Source organism: Alligator mississippiensis, chromosome 2 (assembly GCF_030867095.1).
Source record: "Alligator mississippiensis isolate rAllMis1 chromosome 2, rAllMis1, whole genome shotgun sequence".
NCBI lineage: Eukaryota > Metazoa > Chordata > Crocodylia > Alligatoridae > Alligator > Alligator mississippiensis.
Window position 1 is genome coordinate 277,483,688 of NC_081825.1, and position 15,190 is coordinate 277,498,877.

The window sequence follows — 15,190 nt, forward strand, 5'->3', positions numbered from 1 at the left end:
CTGGGTACTTACATCAACAACTATAATCAAATCATGCTCTAACCTTCTTCTAATACTTCCAATGAAATATGCTCCATAAGAGTATATTAATACTGCTTCCCAACCTCTGCCTGGGGGCCCACCCATCTGCTCCTGTGTCATACACAGGAATGAGGAAATACATGAGCGGCCTTCATTGCGGCGCTCACACTCTGATTTTGGCACAGTCAAGACCAGTGGTAGAGTGGTGGTATTTCCAAGGAAGGCACTTGTAGAATGGGTTCAGGTGAGGGAGGTGTGCTTGGGAGGTGCCTTCAAAAGCTCTTAGAAAGTGGGGCAATGCACCCTAAATCTCTCATCATGTGTCAGGATTTTCAAACCTCGCAACATTCCTGGTGCTCTTTTAAAAACTCTCACTAATTTTTCAGGGTTCTTTTTGTTACACACTGAGTGTCATGTCTGTGTCGTGCATTCCAGCGAGTGGAGCTATGCTGTGTTGTGTTGTATTTCTTGTTGCTTCCTGCTACGATGCTTGCAAAAGTACTCAGTTAGGCCCTTTTGTTTTGTACAATGAAGCTGGCTGCCCTGTTCCTCCCTGTGCCATATCATTGGGACAACAAATATCCTGCAAGACACTACCCTGGTGACAAGGATGAGGTCCTATGGGATGGGAATGTTCCACTATGGTAACCACATTAAAGCATTTGATATGGACAGGCCATCATGTGAGATTCCTATGCTGACTGGCTCATCTTCTACCTAGAAGCCAATCAGATCCCTGAGGCTAGCCAGAAATGTGCAGTGCTACTGACTTTTCATTAACTCATAGGCTTTTGACATTGTTTGCTCAGTTGTGTTCCCAGGCTAGCTGAGTTGCATTATTTATCCGAGAAGTGTAATTTTGGTATAAGTCTTGAATATCTGTGGATGGATCAACTCTGGCAGGGCATGCGGCTGGGTGGGGAGCTGCTCCAGCCAGGACTGGGATCTTGCAATGGTTACAGTGTGGTCCGAAGCCAGGGCAGAACCATGATCTGCTGCCTGCATACCCCTGCCTGAGGTGGTGCAGGGGATCGTAGCTCTACCTGGCTCAGGACCATGCTGTGACCACTGCAAGATCCCAGCCCTGGAGCAGTTCCCCACCAAGCTGCATGCCCTGCTGGGGCCGATCTCCATAAAAACCCTGGCCCTGAACTGCCTGAGCACTGCCGCTCCCGGAGGCTCTGTGGAAACTGGCTGCAGTGACATGGGCAGGAGCTACTGGTAAATGGAGTCCATTGGAAGCCCAATCCAACCCATGGGACAGACTTTGCCTGCAGCTTCTGGGTCTGTAGCTTAGAAACCCTGAGAACTCTGGCTGCAGCCAAGTGGCTTGTGCATCCAGCTCAGATCCTCTAGTCACAGGAGCATATTTCTCTTGGACTAAGAAACTGAGTCTGGACTAAGAAACTGCAGCCCACTTCTAAGTGTGTTGTTTCTATGGACAATTACTCCATGGTAATAAATGTGTCTTATTTTGGTCTTATTGTTCAGATTCTTACTAGAAGACAGATTTTCCTGATCTCAGTTTCTTTCTGTTTGATGAGCTTTTCCATTCTGTTATTTTCAGACTGTTACTTAGTTCTTTCCCCACAGTAAGGGCCCTGTCACATGTTCAAATTAAAGTTGGATAGAAACCAACTCTGAAGTTGTAACACATTTTCAAGCACTAATTTCATAGCTGGTTGGCTCTGTTTATAGCTGTTAATAGCTGGATGGACATTTTAATGGTGTTATAAGTACTTTGCAACATGTAGCCAATATACATTTATTGCTTAGTTAAGCAGTTAATAGTGTGATAATTACTTTGTTCATGTGGCCAGTCTAAATGTATTGTGTGATTAGCTAGTTAATTGTGTAATACATGTAACTTATAGCAAGGGCCCTAGACACTGACACATTTCTGTTCAAGCAATGCCATTTTAGGTTGATAAAAAGAGATTTTTATAGAAAGGGATTTTATAACATTTTTTGTGGCAAGTTAAATAAACTGCATACTACTATCTAAGGTCAAACTCCTACTTTCTGGGTGTGTGTGTGTGTGTGTGTGTGTGCAAACACATGTGAGTATGCTTCTGCACATATTAGTGAGGTCGGGGGGACAGAGAGATTGGCCAACATGCACTGCCTTCCTGGAAATTCCATTTATTAGCTTTGAGTTGCAAAATGCTCCTGGCTGTGGGATGGGGTTTGTAGACTTTACTCCCTCTGTTGACTTACCCAGAGGGAAGGAGAAGCTATGCTTTAGCATTTATTCTATTTTTAAAGAAAAGGGTAAAAAAACAAAATCCATTTTATATTGCCTTTATTGACAATGTATGTCAATTGTGAACCTTGCCACCATTTTAGCAATGCAAGAAAAAGCCTCTAGCCTGATGATGGCATTTCTATGTTCTGTAAATACATAATGTTTGTATGCAGCACAGATATATTTATCTTTATGGTGAATATATAAATAGATTAACTGCATCTTTGCTAAGAATATGGTCACTTTCAAAATATTTAACTGACAGTGAAATACAGCCTACCAACAAAAGTTCACTTTTCAGGGAGTGTGACTACATGTGTGAATGTGGTGTTAATGTAGTGAAAGCTTAATGCACAGAAAAATACTGTGTAGTAAGCTTTCTCTGGAAGCACATCTAAAACGTGCACCTGATGGGAGCAGTTCAGTGCAGCAATGCTCCTGCCCTGCTCTGCTCCCATATGGCAGCCATGGGGAGCTATAGCCTCCCCCAGATGTCAGCTCTGGGCTGGCAGGGGGCACCAGGGTCTGGCCTGGGCTCTGGGAGGTGGGCAGAGCTGTTCTGCCTCTGGGGCAGTAGCCACCCTGCACCCCTACTCCAGGCAGCTGCCTGCTACTTAACCCCAGCTCTGAGATTGGAGTGGAGGCTGGAACACTGTTCCTGCCCCAGCAGCTGTCTGCTGCTGGTCCCCGCTCCAATCTCAGAGTGAGCATTGTGGTATTGCCACTGTCCTGGCAGCAGGCAGCTGCCAGGCCTCAGCTCCAAGATCAATCGAGTCTGCTTCGACACATTGTAATTGCAGTGCATTGGAGCAGTCTTGCTGCACGTCTATTGATTCCCTAAGTGTGTAACAGTAAAGAGTGGATTAATGCCCGTGAAGCCGTTTCCCAAGGATGCCTGTTATGCAAAGCCTTAGCAAGATAATGGCAAGGCTACAGGGCCTCTAATCTTCCTGACACTTCAGAGCCTGCCCTTTCCCTCCTCTGTTAGAGCTCATAAACTAGCTAGTCTTGACCCTTTTCACTTTATTTCCCATTCACAGTTTGTTTCCCGTAGATGGACCCATGCTGCAGGTGGGCTGATCTCTTGCACCTGTGGAACATGCAGGATTTGAAGGCTTTACTCCATCCCCCAGCTAAAACAGCCCCTACACTGATAGTAGGCAGAGATGCTCTCCCTGGATCCTATTTTCTGGGCTGCACCTCTGCTCTCCACAGTGTCAGCTCCAAGCAGTCTCCTGTGCTGCTCCAACCTGCTTTTTCTCAGTCCCTCTATCCAGGTGAGAAACAAGAGTGCTGCTGATTCCTGAGTCCAAGAGGGAGAAGTATCTGAACACAGCTTCTTTTCCTCCTTGTTGCCTAAGACAAGACCCACAGTATACAGTGTCCCATGTGAAAGATGCTCTTAGATAGACTCTCTGTTGTTCCAGTTGCTTCCCTACCTCCTTTTTACACTTTCTCATTCCCAGTAGCTTTGTTTGGTCCCTGCTCCTAGATGCCAGTTCTTAAAGGTTTACCTCTAGTTATTGGGCCATCCACTGTCTTAGCCAAGATGTTCCTTGAGTGGCAAATTCCATTCAATTCCTTATGGCCCATTTTACATGGCTACCTGCAGATAACCAAAAGGTGTGCAATGTCAAAACATAAAACTTTTCAGTTAACTTTTGTGTTGGCTCATTTTGAATTGCTGAGCTCTGTAGTTCTGTAAGCAAATTCCAGTTCTTTTCACCTGTCACATTCTGATTCTGTCCAACAGCCCAGCTGAGTCACTAACTAACTTGTTTTTGTGTTACCAGGTAACCGGGGACCTTTAAGATCAAGTCTTTGTTGTCTGCCCAATTTGGCCTCCTTGAATTTAGAGACTTAGTAGGAGGAAGAGAAGAAAGAAGCCAGATAACAGGAAAAAGACCACTGGGAAGATCAGTGTGCATGGATCAGCGGGATGCTGGAACTGTAAAGTACAGCATGCATGTCTCCCTCACATCTCACACAGCTCAGTCTTAGTGATCAAATCATGTCCAGGCTAGAACAGCTAAGGTGAGAGAGACTTTGGGAAAATTTGCATTCTCAGGAACTTTGTGTGATACATATGAGTTGACTCTGAATGACAAACATGGCAGAAGTAAAAATGAGTCTGTTTGTGGCTGATGGAACGAAGCTGCCCCATTAGTGCCAGAGCTGTGAGCTACATTGGGGTGTATGGCTGATGTACTGCAGAAAGCAGCCTCTTCTGCTGTCAGAAACAGTGCTCAAGGGATTGAAACTACTCCAGCTGTGGGAAGCTGCTGTTCACTTGGATGCTTTCTCCAGCGTCATAATGCATTGTCTGGAACCAGCACAGGAAAGAGGCTTTGGGCTCCGGGAGGTATTCTGGGAACAAAGGAAGGTTCAAGGTACCCATCCTGCCAAGTTAAGTACTCATGAAAATAAATGTAAGTGCATTTGAATATCTAGTTTAATACTGAAATATAGATAATATATACATGGCCAAATAGTACAGAGAAGGCATAATAAGCAAATGATTGAACATACTAAATGTCTCATTTACCTAACAAAATAATCATCTTGTCAGAAATGGAAACAAATTTATCCTAAATGCTCTATGTTCTAAAGCCTTAAAATGCCTCTAACAGGTGGCCAGCCTGTTAGGTAAGTTTTTAAGAAATGCTAAGTTTGCGGACTGACAGTTCAGCAAGAATTGTAGTTTAAGACTGAAGAGAAAAATTCTGAGGTGGACCTGGGTTTTTATACTCAGTTACCTGGCCCAATTTCTAAAGCTTACTTAGAACACAGAAATGGCCCTAATAAGTTATATCTTATAATACTATGCCTGTTTTTATCCCTTATTTAAGCTAAGTCTTGGTCATAAACTGGGTACAACAAGCATAAAGCCAGTAAACGGGCCCTAAGCAACCTTTAGCCATCTTCTTCCAACCTTTTAAAGTATCTTTGTCTGTGGCATTCCAGTGCCTGCTTATTTCTTTTGCTGCTTCTCTTACCTATTATGGCCAACTGGATGCAAGCAAATACCTGGGTTATATCCCCGTTAAGCAGTGAAGGGCCTACTAAAGTTTACAAGGAAAAGGTCAATGAGCAGCTTGTAGATCTGCTTCGCATTCACATTCAGGGGGATCTGCAATGATCCCTCCACTCTCCAGTCCCTGGACTTCCTGCAGCAGCAGCAGAGGGATGAGAACAAAGCAGAGATTACAGGCTCTAGGAGGCCTCTTCAAAGCAACATCTCCCTGTAGCCACAGCCTGTCACTGCTGCCTCTGTTTCTGTTTCCTCTCGACCTTTAGCAACAAGTAGGAATGGGATGGCAGCACAGGCCTGTGGGGAAGGGCGAAGGCGTGTGGACTTCTACAACTGTCCTGAGCTCTTAGGTCGGAGGGGGCAGGGTTGACCCTGCGGGCCGGTTTTCCAAAGCTTCTGTGTTGAGTTGTTTTCTGAGCCCTGGAAGGTTTGGTGGGCTCAGAAACCTGACTCCAAGCTGGGAAGGTTCCTCCTGAGATGCAGAGGGAGGCAGGTAGAAGAGGAGTGGTTCTCACCCTCAAGGTAATAGGTTGTGTGATAAGTATTTCTGAGGGGCTTAGGCTGGAGGAAGAGGAGGGAGCTGGGAAAGTTCTGACTGAGGACTCAAAGGTTTATTACTTGGGTTCTGGGTTTTCTGTTTACCATGGAAAAACATGGATTTTCCCCTTTTAAGGAGAAACCACAGATTTTCTCCTTTAAAAGAGAAAAACAGGAAATGTTGGGTTTCCCTTTGCAGGCTGGCAGAGTTCCAGCCTGCAAGGGGCTGGAAGGAGTGGGAGGAGGGTGGGTAGGCAGGCGGTCCCATGTGCACATGTGGCAACTAGGGAGGGTGGAGAGCAGCTCCCACAGGTAAGTCTAGGGAAGGGGGATTGAGGCCCCCATTGTAAGGGAGGGAGAGAGTTGGGCAGGGGTGGGGGGTGGGTGGGGATGCTTTTCAGTCAGGGCAATATGTGGGGCTTGGGGCCCAGGGCAGGAATATGAGGCCGCAGGGCCCAGGCAGGGAGTGGGATGGAGCTGCAGGTTGCTTGTTGGGGTATGGCAGGGGGCTGGCTCCCCACCACTGCATGGCGGGGGGCACGGGAGTCGCATGCCCCCCGGATATGTGCACAGGGTGGGACCGGGTGTGGGCTGTCTGCTGCAGACTCAGGACTCCCCACTCTGCTGCCTTCACATTGGGGCCTCCATGGCCCAGAAGGTGGGACCCAGTGAGGCATGGCAGGGTGAGTAGGCTTGGTGCCACCTCCGGGAGCCCCTACCACAATGGCAAGGCATCCCAGAGGCACCTGGCAGTAATGGGGGTGGTGGCATGGAGTTGTGCCCCTCACTGCGGCTGGGCAGGCAGGGGGTACCTCACCATGGCAGTGCAGGGCTCCTGGCAGTGGCACTGAGCCTCCCCACCCCACTCTGTCTTGCTGCACCAGGGCCTGCCCTCTGAGCTGCAGAGGTCCCTGGGAGGAGGGCAGCAGGGCAGGGAGCTGTGCCACCACAGGGGAAGGGGAGCCAGGCTTTGCACTCCATTTTCTGTTCAGGCCACAGCAGTTGCCACCTCCCATGGGTGGCAGCTGGGGCTTGGTGGGTGCAGGGAGCTGTAGACCTGGGTCCCTGGCCCCATAGCCCAGGTAGCTGTGGGGCCTCTCCAGCAGGGTGGGGGGGGCACCATCAGGTCTGGGGGACTGTGGCTTTGGAGTGATGTACAATGGGCACCAGCATTTCAGGGCTGCTCAGTGCCATAAAACAGTAAGGAGTGGGGGGCACAGCTGCAGCTTGACCTGCATCCCGGTGAGTGAAGGGGGTAGAGGGAGCTCTGATTTTCCATGATAAAAAACCCATAGTCAAATGCCAGAATGTATAGGTATTTAGGTTTTATGTTATTATAGTGATTGATGCACTGGTAGGCTTCCAAAATAATCATCTTGTCAATACTGGAAATGAATTTATCCTAAATAACTGATACCTATACATACACAGCATTTCATTTGAATCATGGAAAAATGTGGATTTGGGGTTTTTAATCAGAGAATTTGTGATTTTTTTAAGCAGAGAAAACCAGGGTCCCTGTTACATAGGAAAATAAAATTAGTCAGTTAATGGGTGGGGTTTGTCTTTGGAGGAGGTCATTGTGTGGTGGGGAAAAAGCTGGACTGGTACTGGAGAGATTTCAACAAGGAGAGACCAATGGGTAAGTCACCAAAGATAATTCATTATTCTACAATCCTGCCCTTTGCAACAGGCTTTGCCAGTTTTTTATTTCATGTGTTCTCTTAAAAATCCCTTCCTCATTGTCATATTTCTTTGTTTTCAAGATACAATTAATCAGAAGGTAAATGAAGGAGGTTGGTGGAAATGTATCTTGTGATCTGCAACCTCAACCACTGTTCCAAGCACAGCTACCCCTGCTGTCTGTCTAGGCTGCCTGAAACTCCTTATAAGTTCAGAAACTGGTTTAAGTCTGTAACAGAACAGAAGTCAGTGCACATAAACCAGTTTCAAAATGGCTGATACTGGCTTAAGATAAACCTGGTTGAATGTAATAGCAGACTTAACTGATTTGGGTCAAACCAGGTCTGAAACTTCTGTCCCAGACCCCTTCCTGATTCAATTTAAATCATAGCATCCTAGCATGTTTTGCAGCCCTGGGCCGGGCTGCACTGTCTGCTCCAGAGGGGATGGGGTGGGGCAAGCCCAGCTGGGGATACAGTCGAGTCTGCAAGGTGGGGATGGACTGCTCCACCCCAGGCAAACCCCAGCTGGGGTCTGGGGCCAGAGAAGGGGCTAAACACCCCTTCCTCAACTCAAAATTACTGCTGGCGGCAACTGTGGACCACAAATCCTAAAGGCACCTGGAAGCAAGAAGAGAAAGTAATAAGCAATCCTGCAGAGTCCTGCGGTTGTGATTTTGGACTGCAAATCCCAGAAACCTCAGGGGCAGTAGGAAGAGGAAGTGAACACCTAGCCCATGCTGGCTGTACCAAGGGGCTGTGCTATAGTATCCCCTAGCTTCTGGCCTGAACCACTGAGGGCATGTGGTTACATTTCCTGAATTAAAGGTAAATGTCTGTTCACTTCTGTTTCAATTGAATTTCTGCAGGTTAGATTAACCTGGAAAGACTGAATCAATTCAGCCTTGCCATTTTTGACTGTGTGTACTTAGCCTTAAAGAGCAAGCAGAGCGAGGACGGAATCAATAGTACAAAACGTTACTTCTGCCCTGTGCTCCCAGCATTCTCCTAACTCAAAGAGAGCTCTTCCTCTTCATATGCAGTGGGGTCAAGCTGAGCTGAGCTGCATAATTCAGATTTCTGGTAGCCTCACACCACACAGAAAACTGCCTGATTCTGTAATGTCTCACTATCATAAACAATAGTTCAAGCTATACTTTCTTTTGCAATTCTTCTGTGTGTTAGCTGCTCCTCTTAATGTAGCTCCTACTGCAGAGTTTTTTAACCTTAGCTAAAACATTAGCTCAGGTGTGGAAACATTTACTTAGCTGAACATCAGCTTAGGTATGGAAATAATTTTCAGTGAAGCATTGGGTGCACTGTCAAGATGCTTAGGAAGACTTGATTTAGTTTTACGAATCTAAAAAAGATGCACACTTAATTCTAAAGACAGTAGGACAAAACAACAACTTTTGATTTTTTTTTTCCTATTTTTTGTTTTATACTTAATAAATAATATAGCGAATAAATGCATATTCCCATAATTTTTATTGCTTCAATCTTAAATTGAATAATACAGCCCTAGGCCCTTAGCTATTAGTAAATTTTCTGGTTTCCTTTTAACTGGAGAGAAATGTGAATTGTGTTATATGTTATGATGCACCACATCATCTACACCCCTTTTTCAAAATCCACCCATGGAGCCATAGATCTCTTCTGTGAATTGGCCAGTCACTAGAGCTGTCTTGCATCAGTTCCCCATTTGTACAATGAGAATAATCCCTACCTGAGGAGGGTGCTGTGAGTATAAATCAAACAGCAGATTGTAAGGTGCTCATGTACTGCAATAATGGGTTCACAAATGTACCAATTGTACAACAAGGCTCTATATTTAAAAGTTCATTATTTTATCTTAGAAATTGGTGAAAGCACATTATTTTCTTCTTTTTGTTCTGTGCCCCTTCCTATGAGTATTTATTCCTATGGGAACAAGCATATTATGATTTGCAACCCTCCTGACTTTATTTCTCTCAGTGAGATATTTCTTCTGTGGAAACATATTTGGGTTATATGGGCATGTCCTTTAGTAAATCATGCCTTCCCTGCTCCACATGCTAAATTGCAAAACATATATAACACAGGCTGCTGTCAAGTGGTGCTGGGCACAGGACAAAAAGCAAAGCTGAGAAAACTAACATATTTCTGCTTGATGAGCACATACTTTATTGGGTAACTTGTACCTAATAGTTCTGTGATCAACTGTAGCATTCCCTAGCATGATGCAGGGGATGCTTACACAGACCTGGGAAGAGACAAATCCATTGAGCATCCACTAAGTTGGCAAAACTTACTTTTGAGACCTTGAGATCAGGATTCCCGGTGACTCCCGACAGATCAGCCCAGTTAGAGAAAACATCCATCACACCCATGTTCTGCAACAGGGCTGTCATCTCATAGGTGCCAGAGACAGAGAATTTTGGAAGGTACAAACTGGTAGGCTTCCATGTTTCTTTAAAATTGTAAATATATCAATAAAACATTGTGTTAAATTGATACCTATATATATAGTGGTGCTTCATCTATCAAAATCCCCAAATTCGTGTTTTCATCAGCGGACAAACATGGATTTTGGGATTTTTGGTCACACAATTTTTAAAGAGAAAACCAGGGTCCCTGCTAATGAGGATGAAACAGAGGGCTGCTATTGTCTTTAAAGGCATCCTCGTGAGCAAAGCTACCATGCTGTTCCTGCTGTTGAACTGAGGCCCTCCAGGGTTTTACACCCGCTTTCCTTATGTGGCTGTCTTTAAATGAAGGTGTGGGGAATGAGACTCAGCAGTGAGAAGGGTGTGGAAAGGAAAGATGTAGGCAAGTTGAAGATTAGTTGCTTTTTAAACAGCTAGTTTTGTAGTTTTTAAATTTTAGAACCTGACAGTGTTTAACACTGAAAAATGCCAGGTTCTCCACCTTGGGAAGAAAAACCTGCAGCATGCTTATAGGCTCAGCAGTGCTACGCTGACTAGCACTATGGACGAAAAGGACTTGGGGGTCATGATTGACCACAAGATAAACATGAGTCTGCAATGTGATGCTGTGGCTAGTAAAGCAAGAAAACACTGGTTTGCATCCATAGATGCTTCTCAAACAAATCCCAGGACGTCATCCTCCTGTTGCACTTGGCCTTGGTGAGGCTGCAGATGGAGTACTGCATCCAGTTTTGGGCTCCACAATTCAAAAAGGATGTAGAGAAGCTTGAGAGAGTCCAGAGGAGAGCCATGCGCATGATCAGAGGTCAGGAAAACAGACCTTATGATGGAGGCTGAGAGCCGTGGGACTCTTCAGCCTGGAAAAGCGCAGGCTCAGGGGTGATCTGGTGACTGCTTATAAGTTTATTGGGGTGCTCACCAGGATCTGGGGGAATGCCTGTTCATCAGAGCGCCCCAAGGGATGACAAGGTCAAAAGGTCACAAACTCGTTCAGGACCGTTTCAGGCTGGACATAAGGAAGAACTTCTTTACTGTCCGAGCCCCCAAGGTCTGGAATAGATTGCTGCCAAAGGTGGTTCAAGCACCTACTTAAAACTCCTTCAAGAGACATTTGGATGTTTATCTTGCTGGGATCCTATGACCCCCCCCCCCCCCCCCCCGACTTCCTGCCCTGGGGCAGGGAGCTGGACTCGATGATCTTCCGAGGTCCCTTCCAGCCCTAATGTCTATGAAATCTATGAAATTTTGCAGTAAGACATCTCCCAGCTCTGCTAGTCTAAGTCCATTTCCATACATAATACATAAGCCAGATACATTTAAGTGAAGGAGTCATGAAATATGATACTATTTTATCTCTGAACAACAGCAAAACTTTCCTTGACTTCTTTTGTATACAGAAAGGAAATTTTACGTGGCACAAACCATGAGTAACAGATCTCCCATATTTTAGTCCATCACATTCACTACATCTCTCCAACTTCATTACACAGTATTTATATCTCCAGACCACAGGCTGTGCATTATGTAGTTCTTCTTGTGGCCCTCCTTTGGAACCTGGCAGCTGAGGGAGGGAGGGAGGGAGGGAGAGCTCCTCTCACTGTCACAGGCTTTGTAGCTTCAACGCCTGTCTTCTGTCACTGGGTCTTCCAGCACACTGAGCTTTCCACTTCTGGTATTAATGAGGCTTGTGGCCTGCAAACAACTCTTTCCATTATGTACGGAAACTCGGGAAGAGAACTTCTGACAGTCAGGGGGTAGCAGTCTTAGCACTGACCCTACAAGGGGCTGATCATGAGCAGCGGCAATTGGGGCCTCGGGGTGCTCAAGGGGCTGATCATGAGCCCTGTTGCTGTTCTGTCACAACTGGAAATTCCTGCTGGGTACGCTCAGAATGATTCTTGCAGTGCCATACTTCCACCACACTTTATTTTTGTAGGAAGATTTACTGTATGACACCCACAGCTTCTTACCATTTGAGCTCTTTGATTTATAATACTTTTCATGGCATCTTTCCCCACAAGAAAATACTGACATTTGTCTCTGCAACAAATGCCATTTTCTCTTTGGATAAAGAGGTTGCTATAACAAGCATATTATGAGAAAGCAATAGAAGACGGTCCAGAGTGCTGCCTAAGGGTTGACTCCTATTTTCTGCTGTTTGTGTGTGTGTATCTGTGCATGCTTGTGCACACACCAGTGGAGTAAGAGTGGATAGACAGGCTGGCCAAGCTGCCTGCATACCTGGAAATTACTACAGTTAACTTTAAGTTGCAAACTCCAACTGGTTAGGGGTGGGATATACAGAGACTACTGTAACAACTAGGCTTGTGCAAACAGGGAAGTATTTGATTCAGATTTGGCCGATTCAGAGGATAGTGATTAGATTTGGAGATTTGGATCATTGTCCTGAATCCACTCGGCCAAATTGGCTTCAGAAGATTTGGCGAGATTTGGTGATTCGGATCAGCTGGGGAGAGGCAGGCACAGCTGGGTGGCTGCAGGTTCTCCTGTGGCTCCTTCAGCTGTGCTGGCCTCTCCCTGGGTGGGGGGAGCCATGGGAGAAACCCCCATGGCTACCCTGCCCAGCCCCAGCCTACTCACTTACCTAGTCCCAGTCTACTCACCGGCTGCAGCAGCGGCAATTGGGGCCTCGGGGTGCTCATGGCAGAGCCCCCAGGTGCAGTGCAGGGCATCAGGGGCAGCGGGGATCGTCCCCCCCAACTGGCACCCACATGGCAGTTTCTCCATGGTGCAGATACAGCATGGCTTGGCAGGGTGTTCTGCACTGTCTGGGAGCTGGGGTAGCGGGCTGAGTGGTCCCAGGCTCTGGGTGACAGGTGGAGCCACCCCAACTCCCAGGGAGTGCACGGCACCCTGCCGAGCCATGATGCAACAGCTGCCATGCAGGTGCCAAGCGGGGGGTTGAGGGGGGGGAAGGGTATGATCCCCGCTGTGCCCACTGCCCTGTGCTGCATGTGGGATTCTGCTATGAACCCTCAGAGGCCCCAATTGATGCTGCTGCAGCCAGTGAGTGCGGAGCTTTAAGGAAAAAAAAAGCCCTGCACTCACTGGCTGCAGCAGCAGTGATTGGGGCCTCTGGCTGCTCATGGCAGAGCCCCCCCTGCACAGCACAGAGTGTGGGGGGGGGCAGCAGGGATCTTTCTTCCCCCCCCACCTGGCACCCGTGCGGCAACTATCGAATTGCACGGGTGCAACGCGGCTCAGCAGGTTGCCGCATGCTGCCTAGGAGCTGGGGCCGTTGGGGATGAGCGCTGCTGGGCTCCAGCTGACTGCTGGAGCTGCCTGAGTTTCAAGACAGCATGTGGCGCTCTGCCAAGCCATGCTGCACCTGTGCCATGGGGCCACTGCCGCATGGGTGCAAGACGGGGGGGGGCGGTGATCCCCACTGCCCTGTGCTGTGTGTGGGTGCTCTGCCACGAGCCCTCAGAGGCTCCAATTGCTGCTGCCAGAGCAGGAGTGTGGGGCTTTTTTTTTTTAAAGAGCTGGGAGGCTGGGGCTGCATGGGGGATAGGGCTGAGCAGAGCGGCCATGGGGGCTTTTACTGTGGCTCCTACAGAGGCCCTGACCTGTTGCTGCTTGCCCAGCCAATGCAGGGAGGGTGTGATGCAGGTGCAGCTTGCTCCGGGTGGCAGCAGGGCATAGCCCTGACTGCATCAGCACTGGGAGTGGGGTCTCTGCCATGCCACCACTTGCCAGCTGGCACAGAGGGCATGGGATGCAGGGGCAGCAGCTCTGTGAGCAGGGACTGTGCCTTGCTGCTGCTTGCTCCCTTCCACCCAGAGTGAGCCGCGCCCACATCCCACCCGGATTTGGATGCTTCAAATCGATTTGGAGCTTTTAATTGGTCTCCCAATTCAATTCGGATTCAGAGATTTGGTCCCAATCAGAGATCTGGTAACAATCTGCAAGTTCCTTTAGGTTGGAACACAAGTTGTAATGGGGATGAAACAATTCCTACAGCTGTCCCCTCACCCAGGGGGAAGTGGAAGCTGTACTGAAATTCATATCCTATCTTTAAAGCACTCAGTAAAAAAAAATCTGCTATTTCATATCCTCTTCAGTCACAATCTACTTGATAAACAACAGGAACCTTAACACCATTTTAGCAACATAACAAAAAGTCTCTAGTTGTGTCTAGAATTCTTATATTTTAAAAATACAAGATCTTTGTATGTAGCAGATATGTTCATCTGTATGATGAATGCATAAATGGATTTGCTGTATTTTGGAAGAATTTAAGCTCATCTTCAAAGACTAACTGGCAATGAAATACAGCCTATTCCTACCAGTCATGCCAGAGGAGGCCCCAGCTCCCAGGGCTATGGGACCAGGGACCCATAGCTCCCATCCCCTGCAGCAGTGCCCAAGCCCTGGCTGCCGCCTGTGGGAGGTGCTGGCTGCTGCAGTGGAGCAGAGTGGAGGTCGGAGCCTGGTTCCTATCCCCCATGGGCAGCACAGCTGGAATGGAGCCCATGATGGGGTGGGGGAAGGCTGCTCGTTGTGGGCTTGAGCTCCCTGCCCTGTAGCCTTCCCCCCTAGGGCCTTTGTGGCCCAGCGGGTAGGACCAGTGCAACAGGGCAGAGTGGGTCCCTGTGGGGAAGTTCCTTGCTGCTGCTGGGAGCTCCACATTTCCCTGGTGAGGTGCCCCCTCTGCCCTGCAGAAGCGATGAACACAACTCTGCACCACCACCCCACTGCTGCTGGGTGGGCAGACTTTGCATTGCGAGGGTGGCATGGGGCTCACAGTGGCAAGGAGCTTCCCTGCCCAGGCCTGCTGTACCCTGCCACACAGGGTCCCTCTTGCTGGGCTTCAGAGGACCCAGGGAGAGGGCAGCAGGGGTAGGAGCCCGAGCCTGCAATAGGCAGCCCGCATCTGCCCTGTGCACAAATCTGGGAGGCACATGCCCCCATACCTCCCTGAGAGTGTGCAAAGCAGTGGGGAAACAACCCCCACCTTGAACAAGCTGTCCATGGCCCCATCCTACTTCCTGCCCAGGCACTGCGGCCGTGCATTCTGGCCATGGGCCCCAAGCCCCACGCACTGCCTTGGCTGGGCAGCATTCCCAGGCCTTCCCAACTCCTTCCCTTCTTATTGATGGGGGCCTCAATCCCAGTTCTCCTCCCCCCTCTGCTAGACTTATCTATGGGAGCTGCTCTCCAGGCTGCCTGGCAGCCATATGATTTATATGCTTACGTGATCACATACACATGGCACCCCGTGCCCAAC

At 48.1% G+C, this 15,190-nt stretch overlaps 1 long non-coding RNA gene across 1 annotated transcript in view; it reads left to right on the forward strand.

Annotated features, from left to right (window-relative positions):
- LOC132248821 (uncharacterized) overlaps positions 1-4,773 on the forward strand; it is a 34,725-nt gene extending 29,952 nt beyond the window's left edge. Inside the window, exon 5 of the long non-coding RNA XR_009460255.1 lies at positions 4,060-4,773. This is a non-coding gene — a long non-coding RNA (uncharacterized LOC132248821). The remainder of the gene's footprint in view (positions 1-4,059) is intronic.
- The last annotated feature ends 10,417 nt before the right edge of the window (positions 4,774-15,190 follow it).